Below are 12,300 nucleotides of genomic sequence, written 5' to 3' on the forward strand. Positions count from 1 at the left end.
CTCTGAGCTTACCAAAATCCGCCTTCCTGAAATCCATTTTCTCTATTTTGCTGTCAAAAATATTTGGGTGTCAAAATATGGCCTGTAATATTAAAACCGCTGTCATTTCAGTTTATGAAGTATGAAAAAAACAGAGCGTGAATTGACCTATTTGTCTTCTGCCCTACAGACTTGAATGTATTTCAGCCAGAAGAAACAGTTATGCTTGAAAAACCACTTCTCAGAATTATTAGGTTTATTCTTTAGTGGATTTTGCCAATCCCAGATTTGTAATGGACTATCAGGGTGGTCATAGTGCACCGTTGCCAAATCACAAACACCAGTCCCTGTACAACAGCAATCTCCAGAGAGCTTGCTCAAGCAATTTCTGCACCACAATGTTGATGTTTTCTTAAAGTCATCAACAGGGACTGGCCAATCTATAGCAATAATGGTTGGCCTGTTCTATTTAGAATAGCTATGAATGGTTGGTTTATTGTTTTAAAATTGCTAGCCCATTGCTTTTGAATTCCTGTTCAGCTCTGCAGAAGTCATGACACAGCAGATTATTTCTGTAGTCTCCACTCTATGTAACTTAAATAAAAAGAAGAACAAGCAGATAATATTTGTATACAACATTCATATTTATATATAGTCACACATACCTTTCAAAATGGCCCTAGGCATTTTGTATCTAACTGTAGTTTTGCTTATTTCATTTTATTGTTTTCTATTCTTTCTGAATGTTTTTTCCTCCTATAAGATTTTTATTCTGTCTTCATTTTTAATTTAACTATTAGAGGAGCTTTGTATGGGCAAATTTTGAATTCCATGATGCATAGAATCACAGATTGTTCCTGTTTTGCTTAATCAATATATAAACTGCAGTTTTAACCTACCAAATAAAATCATACATGAGTTTTCCTGATTAAATGATCTGTAATAGTCTGAATACATTATTCGACTTTTCTTATATGGTGTCTTTGCTAGAGGTAAATAAAATATCATAGATATACTGTTAGCTGTTGTAGCTAAGGCTGTTAGCATTACAATCCACTACTTTCAGGCTTTTATGACTCAGCCATAAAAGTGCACTCTAGGCTGAAATTTGGCACACATGGTCTGAGCCTGGCAATGAATCTATTTTACAAAATGTGAACAATGCAATTATCTGTTTGGCTGTGTTAAAATTGTTTAGGATCTTCATACACGAGGAGGGCTGCATGGTGAGGTCTGCAAAGTGTCTGCCTGCCCTGTGCATCACTCTAGTCCAGGGGTGGCCAACCTGTGGCTCCGGAGCCACTGCGGCTCTTCAGAAGTTAATATGCGACTCCTTGTACAGGCATCGACTCCGGGGCTGGAGCTACAGGCGCCAACTTTCCAATGTGCCAGGGGGTGTTCACTGCTCAAACCCTGGCTTTGCCAAAGGCCCTGTCCCCACTCCACCCCTTCCTGCCCCATCCCCGGAGCCTGCTGTGCCCTCGCTCCTTCCCCTACCCCCCAGAGCCTCCTGCATGCCATGAAACAGCTGATCAGGCGATGCAGGGAGGGCGGGGGAGGCGCTGATTGGTGGGGCTGCCAGTGGGTGGAAGGCACTGGGAGCAGGGAGTGGGGGAGCTGATAGGGGGCTGCTGATGAATGACTGTGGCTCTTTGGCAATGTACATTGTAAAATTCTGGCTCCTTCTCAGGCTCAGGTTGGCCACCCGTACTCTAGTCAGTGCCACTAGCCTGTCGCTCTCAAGGGTGCCAAATCAATTAAAAAATTTAAAGGTGGAAGGGGAATAATTCAAAATATTTCAGAGTTTTGAGCATAAGCCATAACTATGAACCAAAGAGTGGGATTTTCAAAAGTGGTCTGCTCCCATTGAAGTCAGTGATAAAACTCTCATTGCCTTGCTTGGGAGCAGAATTCGACTAACACTCAATGCTTTTGAAAATTCTATCCAGAATTCATAAGAATTTTTAGGAGAAGTTTTAGGATTATAAATTATCGGATTCCTGATATTTAAGAATTATGCATATTATTTTACTTAGATACTTATGTCCCTATATTCCAGAGTGTGTGCATTGGCCATTATGGTATATTTTGAAGGTCTAATTCTCCTCTCATTTATATTGGTATGAATCAGGAGTAAATCCCTCAATATGTAAAACTGGTGTGAGTGAGTGGAGAAACAGGCCTCTGTTTCTAAGATATGGTGCCACCTAAATTCCCTGTAAGCTACGCAGCAGCACTCAGGGAACCTGCCCGGCTGGGACTTGCCATGGCTGGGAGAAGGGCACCCCTCCCCCGGCCCAAATACAGCCCCGGCCTGGACCTGGCAGGACTAAGTATTATCTAGACAATTCCTGACAAGTGTTTGTCTACCCTGCTCTTAAAAGTCCCCAATGATGGAGATTCCACAACCTCCCTAGGCAATTTATTCCAGTGCTTAACCACTCTGACAGTTAGGAAGTTTTTCCTAATGTCCAACCTAAACCTCCCTTGCTGCAACTGCTTCTTGTCCTATCCTCAGAGGTTAAGAAGAACAATTTTTCTCCCTCCTCCCTGTAACAATCTTTTATGTATTTGAAAACTGTTATTATGTCCCCTCTCAGTCTTCTCTTTTCTAGACTAAACAATTGGAATTGGAAAAGGTTCAGAAAAGGGCAACAAAAATTATTAGGCGTGTGGAGCAGCTTCTGTATGAGGAGAGATTAATAAGACTGGGACCTTTCAGCTTGGAAAAGAGATGACTAAGGGAGGAGATGATAGAAGTCTATAAAATCATGGCTGGTATGGAGAAAGTAAATAAGGAATGTTATTAATTCCTTCTCATAACACATGAACTAGGGGTCACCAAATGAAATTAATAGTCAGCAGGTTTAAAACAAACAAAGGGAAGTATTTCTTCACACAACACAGTCAACCTGTGGAACTCTTTGGCAGAGGATGTTGTGAAGGCCAAGACTACAACAGGGTTCAAAAAAGAGCTAGATAAAATCATGGAGGATAAGTCCATCAATGGCTATTACCCAGGATGGGCAGGGATGGTGTGCCTAACCTCTGTTTGCCGGAAGCTGGGACTGGGCGACAGGGAATGGATCACTTGATGATTACCTGGGCTAGACGGACTTTTGTCTGTCTCAGTATAGCTGTGCAGTCGCAGCTGTGCTTGAGCTGTAGGAATTTTGATACCTATGGGCAGATTTCTCAAGGCCTGTGTGAAAAGGGCTATCATTGGGACACACTGCAGTGGAGAGCAAAAATAAAGGAATTGAGGCAGACATACCATAAAGTGAGGGGTGCAAACTGTCACTCCGGTGCTGCACCAGTGATCTGCCAGTCCTATAAGGAGCTGGATGTTTTCCTCGGTGGCAACTGCACCTCCACTGCCAGGAGTCCAGCGGATACTTCGGTGGGTCTGAGGGCAGCAGAAAGAGGATCTAACCTGGAGGACGGAGTCATTGCTGAAGAGGTGGAGTTAGACAATGATGTGGAGCTCCCAGTGAGGTGGCCCGGTGAGGCAGGCAGCCAGGAATTGTTCACCACTCTGGAGGTGTCTAGCCAGTCTTAGCAGTTGCTCTCCAGCAAACAAGAAGCAGGAGAGGAGATGCTTGGTAAATGGCTGTAGTGTGTGTAGTGCAGAGGTGGGTTCAGGATACAGAAATGTACAAGGCCAGCTCTGTTTCTGTGTGTTGGACATTTCCCTGTGCAGCTAATCAGTACGATGGAACAGGGTGTTGATGTATGTTGACATCTCATGGGAATCCTCCAGAGAGATCTCTAGGAAAGCTTCCTGGAGGTACTTGGCAATCCTTTGCTAAAGGTTGCTTGCTTTGTTCCTTCCCCCATTGCAGGAAACTTGCCTGCGCCATTAGGCAACCATTTGTGAAGGGACCAAAGCAGCACGTAGGTGAGCAGCATAAGGACCAGGCCGGAAGCCAGAAGCGTGTAGTAGACGTACCCTCGCTTTCCTGCTTTTGAATTTTAGATTTTTTTCTAAAAAAATTCAGCTGCACCGCAATCTTTGCAGAATGTTCGTTTTCTGATGTAGAGCGTCCCGCCCCCGCCACCAACACTCACTATGCTTTGGGTGTTCGCCAAGATGTGTGCTTGCCAAGGGTCAGTCAGAAAGTGATTGTTATGTTACCAGAGGTATATTTCACTGAAATGTTTCAATACTGTCCATGAACTTAACAAATCATGCTTCTGTGCACTGTTCCTTCTGTTTCAGCAGATGTGGCCTTGAGGAACACCCCATACACACTGGCTGAGCGTCTCTGCTAGGTAAGAAAGTGCCCAAGACGGAGCAAAGAAGACATGTTCTGGTACGGTGACCAGATAGCAACTGTGAAAAAACGAGATGGGATGGGGGTAATAGGTGCCTGTATAAGAAAAAGTCACCAAAAATGGGACTGTCCCTTTAAAAATGGGACATCTGGTCACTGTATGTTCCAGGAGATACTGCACTTCTCCAGTGCAGAGAAAAGGGAACACAAAGAGTGGAGGGAAGCCGAAAGGCAGGACAGAAAAGAAAGTCGGGAGTTTAAGGATGCTACTGAGTGGATTAACGTCATGGAGAAGAAAATGCAGATGCTGAAGTCCTTAATAATGCTTCAGACAGCAGATGCATGCCCACCTTCCCCTGCAGAACATTCAGAACTCTTTTCCATGCTCCACCACCAAACTCCGCCTGCTCAGTCCTTTCTGTGTTAGATGAAAACAGATCCTGAAAACAGTAAATGAGAAGCTCACTCACAAAAGACCTAAAGTACATGAACAGAGAGAATGCCTGTTTGAACATCTATTGAAGGAATACAGTTCAAAGGTGCCTAATGGACAAGTAAGGGCCAAGTAGGTGTAGAAACCCTGCTTATGGATAAGCTCGGTAAAAAGAGAGAGAGACGCAGGACCATTGACACTAAAGAGCACTTTAAGCCAAAGAGAAGCAAAGAACAGGTCAGCAATAGTGAAGCTGGACTTACACAGCTAAGGAGAGGAAAAGTTGCTTCTTCTCTCAAGCAACAGTATATTATTGAGTATTGTTTTGTTCTTGTTAATAACAACACATTTAGTATTAGCTGCACAGTGTAGGGAAGAGTAGCATGTACAAGCTCGCAGTGGTTAATGTGTTAAGAGGTAAGTACTTGGTAATGTTCTATGTCATTTATGCTTGGTATGCTATTTGAGTTTTCTCTTATAACATTCTAAAAATTTTAAATTCTTTTTTGTTTTGCTTTGCATCTGCCTCTCCTCACTGTTAGTATAGCCTAGCCTAGCCTAGCTTCGTGTTCCCATTGGTCCTGTCTAGACAATGGGGAAAAAAGGATGTTTTAAACTATGTTAGCTGACTCATGTTCACTAAAACAGGTTGAATCACACCTTAAATCTTTGTGTAGAAGCAGTTTAACACCTTTAAAGTCATGTTAGCTGATCATGTTTTAATCTAGATAAAGCCTATGCTAACATGATTTTATAAAGCAGCTTTTTTCATCATCTAGACCGACCCGTTCTCTCTCATTCTTTTTGTTTGAGAATTTCTGAGTATCCCACTTGTTGTAATACTATTGTTAGAGATTTGATTTACTTGACAGAGGACAGATTACAGTGGTCCTGGCCAATTTGGGGGCCCCCACAGGCGCACCAGAGCCTGTATAGAAGTGAGGGGCCACTGGTGCTGAAACTTCCTCCTGTTCCCCCCAGGACACTCCCTGGCCAGGCATGAAGCTGGAGCCAGGCTGTGGTAAAAGCCACTTGGAGAGTCTGGGCACTATAGGGAGCCCCAGACCCTCCACCTGAGAGCAGCTCCTAGCCCATGTCCCCACGCCCCCGCGATGTGCCACCCAGGGCAGAGGGCGAATCCGTCATAAGTGTAGTTTGGGGAGGAGCATTGTGCTTTGTCAGGTGACTGCAGGCCAGCTCTGGCAGTGGCAGGGTCCTGGGAGGAGGAGCAGGGCTCGTCTCCATGGTGACTATGTCAACAACCCCTGCATCATGTCTGCACCTGGCCATGGCCCTGGTCCCTTTGCCTGGGTAAGGCTCCGGGGCTTGTGCAGATCCACCACGGGCGGTTTGCCCAGGTTCTGGGTGGTCATGGGCAGTGGGAGCTGGGGCACCATCCAGCAGAGCTTGCAGGCCAGGGTCAGTGCTGTAGCCCCAGGAAGGGCCCCAGCCTGCACCATGAGGAGCCTTGCTATGGGCTGGCTTGGGGCATGCCCTGCTCTGGTGGCTCATGATGGCGGAGGGGTGACTGAAGGGCTGGAGCTCCCCTGTTAAGCTGGCCCATCTCCCCCACAATGCCAGCAGCTCAGGTACCACTCCAGGCAGGGGGAGAGAGCCAGTGAGCCTGAGGAACTAGCTTCAGTGCATGCATCTGTGTGTGTGTATTTGTGTGTGTGTGTGCGCACGCATGCCCCACAATGCATTCTCCACCATGCTGCCCCCACAAATATAGCAGTGAAATTATGCCTGTGGGTCCAGGGCTCCCCAGAGTTGCCTGGGCTCCCTGGGTGGCTGTTAACATGGCCCAGCTTCTGGACTGGCCAGGGGGTGGGGCCTCAGTGGGAAGGGGAGGAGCCGGGGGTGGGGCCCATAGCGAGGAGGGTGTAGGGGACCCAAATGTTCTTTGTTTCCAGGGCCCCGATAAATCTTAATTTGCTTCTGACTACAGTAGAACAGATTATATGCATACCAAAGGTGCATTGGGCAAAGAAGGGAAAATAGCTTCGAATTCTTATTTTCAAGGATGACAAATGGCTTTGAAATCTAAATGAGCAAATATGTAGTTTTAATTTTACAAGCAGTCTTATTTAATTATTGCCTTGCAGTAATGTGCTATAAAATGTTAGACACAAGGCATCACTTTACAGTATGATTACCGATAATTTAAATGATGGATCATTTGCAGGTTCTTTTAAAGAAGTTTGGATAATCGGCTGGTCTAGGATAACAGGCATTACAACTATATCTACTGTAGAGACACTATCACTAGAGTTACTTGATTTAGACCAAATCTGATGAAGCTCAAGTTGGATAAATCTTGAAAAACACAAAGGTGGAATTCACTCTATCCCCAGCACCAAAACTGTGTAAAGGCGCTTTATAAAGAGGAATTGCGTGGGGGATGGAATAGTCCATCAACCCATAGATAAGGCACTGAGCCTTGCTCTGTCCCCTCCCAGTCCTTGTTCCAGAACCTGAGCTTGAATGGGGACTATGATCCCTGCACGTCCTCTTATTGATGACTAATGGATTCACTTAGTTGCACATCCAGTGGCTATGTGTCAGCTCCTCCCAAGGCCCGCCTTTTAAAAACCCTCCTCCATGTTGGGCTTTTCAGGTCAGCTCTGCAGCATACAGAGGATGTGCAGTTCTGCACGATGGTGGGTCTGTACAAAGTCTGTTCTGCACAATGGCTCGTGTATTGCAACGTGGGCTTCCACAGCTCTTAATCTGATAGGAGAATTTCACTCAGAAAGCACAGAGCTTACTGAGAAGACACGATACTCTTACAAACACAGTTCTTCACTATCTCCGTATTTGGATTGGATCAGGCTTCTTAGGAGAGTTTTTTTTGTCATGATGAATAACATGGCTGAAAGTGTGTATTTCCAAAATTGATCCAGTTGCTAAATTTATTTGTTCTTCCCTCCTAGGAAGGTGAGATGGACAAGACACATGGGAGAGGAGAAGGTCACGAGCATCCCAATGATTTGAGGGACAAATCTGGTTGGAGGAATTTTCTTTCATAGGATTTGTGGAACTTTAATTTAAAGTGTGTAAACTCTGATGGTTCTATCTTTTTTTCTGTGAGAAATGACTTTATACTCTCCTGGGAATTTGATATGGTAAAAGATTTGATTCATTTTGGGACCCTTGCATCAACTAGCTTTGGGGAAGCGATAGACTCTACTCTCCTAATCCAATCAGCCTTTGGTAAGACAACCTTTAAAATCCCCTTAAAAATCAGAAATTAATGGTAATATAAATATTGCTTTTAGTCTCACTTTCCATGTTCTCTGTGTTATTATTTCAGTGTCACATCAGCCCTTAACATACATTTAAAGCTTGTCTGTTGAGAAGAGCTTTTTGACACTGCCCTTTTTGTTATTTCAACATCCACAGATGAAATGGAATGTTTATGTGACTCTGGGATTTGCACTTGTTCATATGCTATGTATATACAAACACATTTGGTTTACAAGATGGAATGACCTCAGCCACTTCGCATTCAGTCCCTGGTTCCATGTTTCGACACAAATCCTTCGACTTTAAGCATATTTCTTTCTGTAGATTATTGCATTTTTTGTCATTTAGAAAAATACACAGGAATAAAATAACAGAATCTTGTTATCCAAACTTCAACATCAACCGTCCCTTAGAGGCCACGTATTGTTCATTATTTATTCCAGTCTTCAAATGCACCTATTGGAAGAGCCAGTGATGCTATCTGTGGAGAGGACAGACATCATCCTGTCCAATAGTGCAACACAGCGGGCCACATTTCACCCATTGGGTATAAGCAGGTGTAACTCCATCGAAGACAAGTGAACATTACTTACCTATAAATAGAGTTCTCTGAAATGAGCCCGTGAATATTCACATTTGTGGGATCCTGCTGCCTGCACATTAGCTGCCAGAGTCTTCTGGAAAGCAGTATCCATTGGGTCCACTTGTCCTCTCCCTCCCCTTCTTGGTCTACAAGGCTCCTGAGGGACAATCTTCAAAGCTGACATTAGCCTTATTCAGTGCCACCTTCATCAACTGGTCCTGAAGTAGGGATGTGTGAAGCTGCCCTCGTGTGGCTGGTGGTCCAGACAGAGCCCATGCTGGATGGGTATCTCCTCTTTATCTTTTAAAAGAAAAACCTGGCTATCTCACAGGCCAAACAAAACCAAATGTGTCTCAAAATGGCAGAGAAAGAGAGAAAAGAAAGGAAACTATAAGAAACACGTTGAGGACACTGTGTGCAATCTGAGTTTGCTGCACCTTCAGTAGCTGGAAAGGAACTGAGGGATGGACAGGACAGGAGGGGGAGAGTGGCCCTAACAGACATGGCATTCCAGAAGATCCTGGATGCTCATGGTGCAGATTCCTTGATCTAGGGCTGGTTCTGGGAGTGGGTGAGCAGTGCTGGACCACCATGCTGCTTGGCTTTTCCTCCCCTTCACTCTGATTTGCACACCATTTTTGATTCACTGAAGTTTCTTCTTCCTCAGCTGACTGTCTGGCTTTTTTTGGTTGTGGTCGGAGGTATAAGGAGGGCACAGAAAACATTTGCTGCCCTGGCCAATAAAATGGCTAGGGTGGCTCCTGCCTTGATCTTACAAATGGAAATATTCAGTTGCCACTTGAAGAAGCAGAGTTGCACTTGGCTACACCAGTACTGAATTTGGGTCAATTATGCTTACACTATACAGCACTTTTGTTCTTCAAGGTACTTTACAAACATTCATTGATACTCACAACACTCTGGAATTGCCAACCTCAATGGTTCAAAAATCAGATTCCCCAAAAATCTCAAGAATGCCCCGAAATCATGATGTGTGTTTTTAAAGATTATATTCTGTTTTTATTATGTTTGATTATGTTGATTTTTTGCATGTGTATGTGTGTTTGATAATTAGCGTTGCCAACATGCCCACATTTATAAAGATGCTTTGGCTCCCACTGCAGGAACTTTCACCCCCACATCTGCCCAGCTGTTAGTTTTGCCCTCCATCACCCCGCATTCTGAGCCTCCAGCTCTTCCCTCAGTTCTGCCCCCACATCTGCCCAGGCCCCATCAGTTCTACCCCCATATCTGTTCTGCCCCACACATCCCAGCCTCATCTCTGCTCTTCCTACAGCCCCTGGAGTTCTTCACTCTCATCTCTCAGGCTTGGGGTGGGGGCTGCAGCTGGTTGCCCTCTGCCCCTTCCCAGGCTGTGGCCTGGTTTACACTTAAAAATTAGCTTGGCCTAGCTAAATTGCTCAGGGCTGTGAAAAAATTTGCACCCTATGTGACATAGTTAGGCCAACCTAATCCCTGATGTAAACATGGCTGGGTCAATGGAAGAATTCATCCATCAACCTAGCTACCACCTCTTCCATTGATGTAGGAAGTATCTATGCCACAGCGCTACAATGGCACAGCTGCACCTCCACAGCCATGTTGCTGTAGTGTAGACATGGCCTGGGTGTTGCAGAGCGGGGGTGGAAGGGCAGAGGAGCTATCCTTCTGCTCATAGAAGGGGAGTGGGGGGGGGGGAGCAGGGCCTCCTTGAGCTCTCGGGCTCTTTCTGCTCCCTCCTCCCCTTCTGTGAGGCACCCACTTCTGAGGCAAGGGGGAGAGAGCTCTCCCTGCTTCCTGCAGCAGCCCTCTCTGGTCCTCTTCAGTATGGCAAGTTAAGGGAGGCAACCAATTGGAGGGTTTTTTTCTCAAGAGAGCTGAAATTCACAGGGGGCTGGTGCTTTCTCCATTATGGCCACTGGCTCAAGCCACAGACAAACTCACATGACACATGAAGAAATTGAGACAGTTGGCAACCCTGACACCCCAAAAACATATATAAGTGTTGTTATCCCTATTTTACAGAGCGGAGGTTCAGTTACTTACTCAAGGCCACAGAATGAGTTAGAGCTGAGATTAGAAACCAGGAATTCCTGGCTCTCTCTTCAGTGCCCACAGGACTAGACTGTCTGTCTCTAGCAAACTCCTGTGCGTAAGAAATTCAAAATCTGTCTGCCTCTTGTTTCATAGACTGTTAGTCAAATACGTACCCTTTAGTTAATTTTTGAGAGGTTGAATTGAACTTGTAGAGTACCAATGTGAACTAGGATAAGGTTGCAGGAGGGACTTGTCATCTAATAAATTGAGGGACTTTGTGTAGGATGTCACTCTGCAGGCCTCTGCTTAAGCACATGTGGTGAAATCCTGGCCTCACTGATGTCAATAGCAAAATTCCCATTGATTTCAGTGGGGCAAGGATTTCACCCTTGGGGCCTGATTTCTCTCTGCTCACACTATATGGGGTAAGACAGACCTCATCTCCAGAAGGAAGAAGAGAGTCAGTGAAACTGTTCTGTGTGAGAGGAGGGAGTTTGAGTTTCTCACCTCGATACACTGGACACGCCCAGAGGAGGCTGGGGCTGAACAGAGAGAGAGAGAGAAGGAAAAACCTTCAGCCTAGACATGAGGAGACAAAGAAAAAGTAGGAAAGAGCACAAAAGAATACGCTCAATTAAAAGCTGCAGCAAGGAGCCCTTGAAATAGAAAGGGAGTGGCCATATCCGCAAGAGCACAGAGAGTGAGAGCATACCATCTTAAAGGGACCAGAGCAGCAGAAATAAATAAATAATAAAGACTCTGGAAACTAACAAGGACAATAGAGCTAATGGTTTCCATAGTGCCTCCCAAGTACTGTAACTTTACTGATAAATCAGCATGACCAAAATGTATATGGCATTCTGAGCAGCTTTCTGTGACATCTGGACTTTTAAAGAAGAATGAGGAATACTGATTTAATTTCCTCATACTCATTGTGGGAGACAAGGCAGGCAATATTCTGATGATGGCAGGCCTCACTCTGAATCAAAACAAGTATGAAACAGGAAAGAAAATTTTTGCAGCATATTTCACTGGAAACCTGAGCTACCTCTGGAGAACAGGGGAAGAAAACAAACAAAAACAACCCCCACCCTGAACAAAACAAAACCTGGAAAATCCAAGAGGAAGAGGAAGATAATGGATCAAAGATAGCACAGTATATGGAAATTATATAAGAAGCCAGAGGAGTAAAATTACAGTTGCATGCACCCAAGTAATGGCAGAATCCTTGACCCAGGAAAATACAGTTTTCATAAAGACTTTGGGAGAGAAGAAGTAAATAGAAAATACTAAGAAAAAATCAAAAAAGGAAATCCTTTCCCTGGGTGAAAGATGTCAGTAAAGATGGTCACCGGACTGCCTGGCCCTGATCGTGATTGCTGAGAATGAATCACAGAAAGACGAAATTCCCACAGCAGACATGACAACAGAGCTGTCAGTGACTTGTCATGGCAAGGCTGAGGAAAAAGAAGCCAGAGAAAGATGTCCATGCCAGAAACAACTATAGACCTGCAGATATTTGAGTGTGATACGGGCCACCTTTTCTGCTGTCACATCCTATTGAGCAGCTACTCAATACAGATGTTGAGGAGCAGCTCAGTGAAGAATGTATTCTGGGGACCAGTACTGTATTCAACAGCAAACATAACAAATGATCACATCAGTGTTGGAACTTTGATGACAATTACGCAAACTGGATCTAGCCTGGAGTGGATGCACATGAAAAAATGATGGGCTGAATACAAATC

General features: G+C 44.7%; 1 long non-coding RNA gene across 3 annotated transcripts in view; it reads left to right on the top strand.

The window, feature by feature from the left end:
* The window catches only part of LOC116835875 (uncharacterized), a 51,841-nt gene extending 39,833 nt beyond the window's left edge, over positions 1–12,008 (top strand). For all 3 annotated transcript variants that reach the window (XR_012655197.1, XR_012655198.1, XR_012655196.1), the window contains 2 exons: positions 4,202–4,251; positions 7,620–12,008. This is a non-coding gene — a long non-coding RNA (uncharacterized LOC116835875). The remainder of the gene's footprint in view (positions 1–4,201; positions 4,252–7,619) is intronic.
* The last annotated feature ends 292 nt before the right edge of the window (positions 12,009–12,300 follow it).

This window comes from Chelonoidis abingdonii, chromosome 2 (genome assembly GCF_003597395.2).
Source record: "Chelonoidis abingdonii isolate Lonesome George chromosome 2, CheloAbing_2.0, whole genome shotgun sequence".
Classification (NCBI taxonomy): domain Eukaryota; kingdom Metazoa; phylum Chordata; order Testudines; family Testudinidae; genus Chelonoidis; species Chelonoidis abingdonii.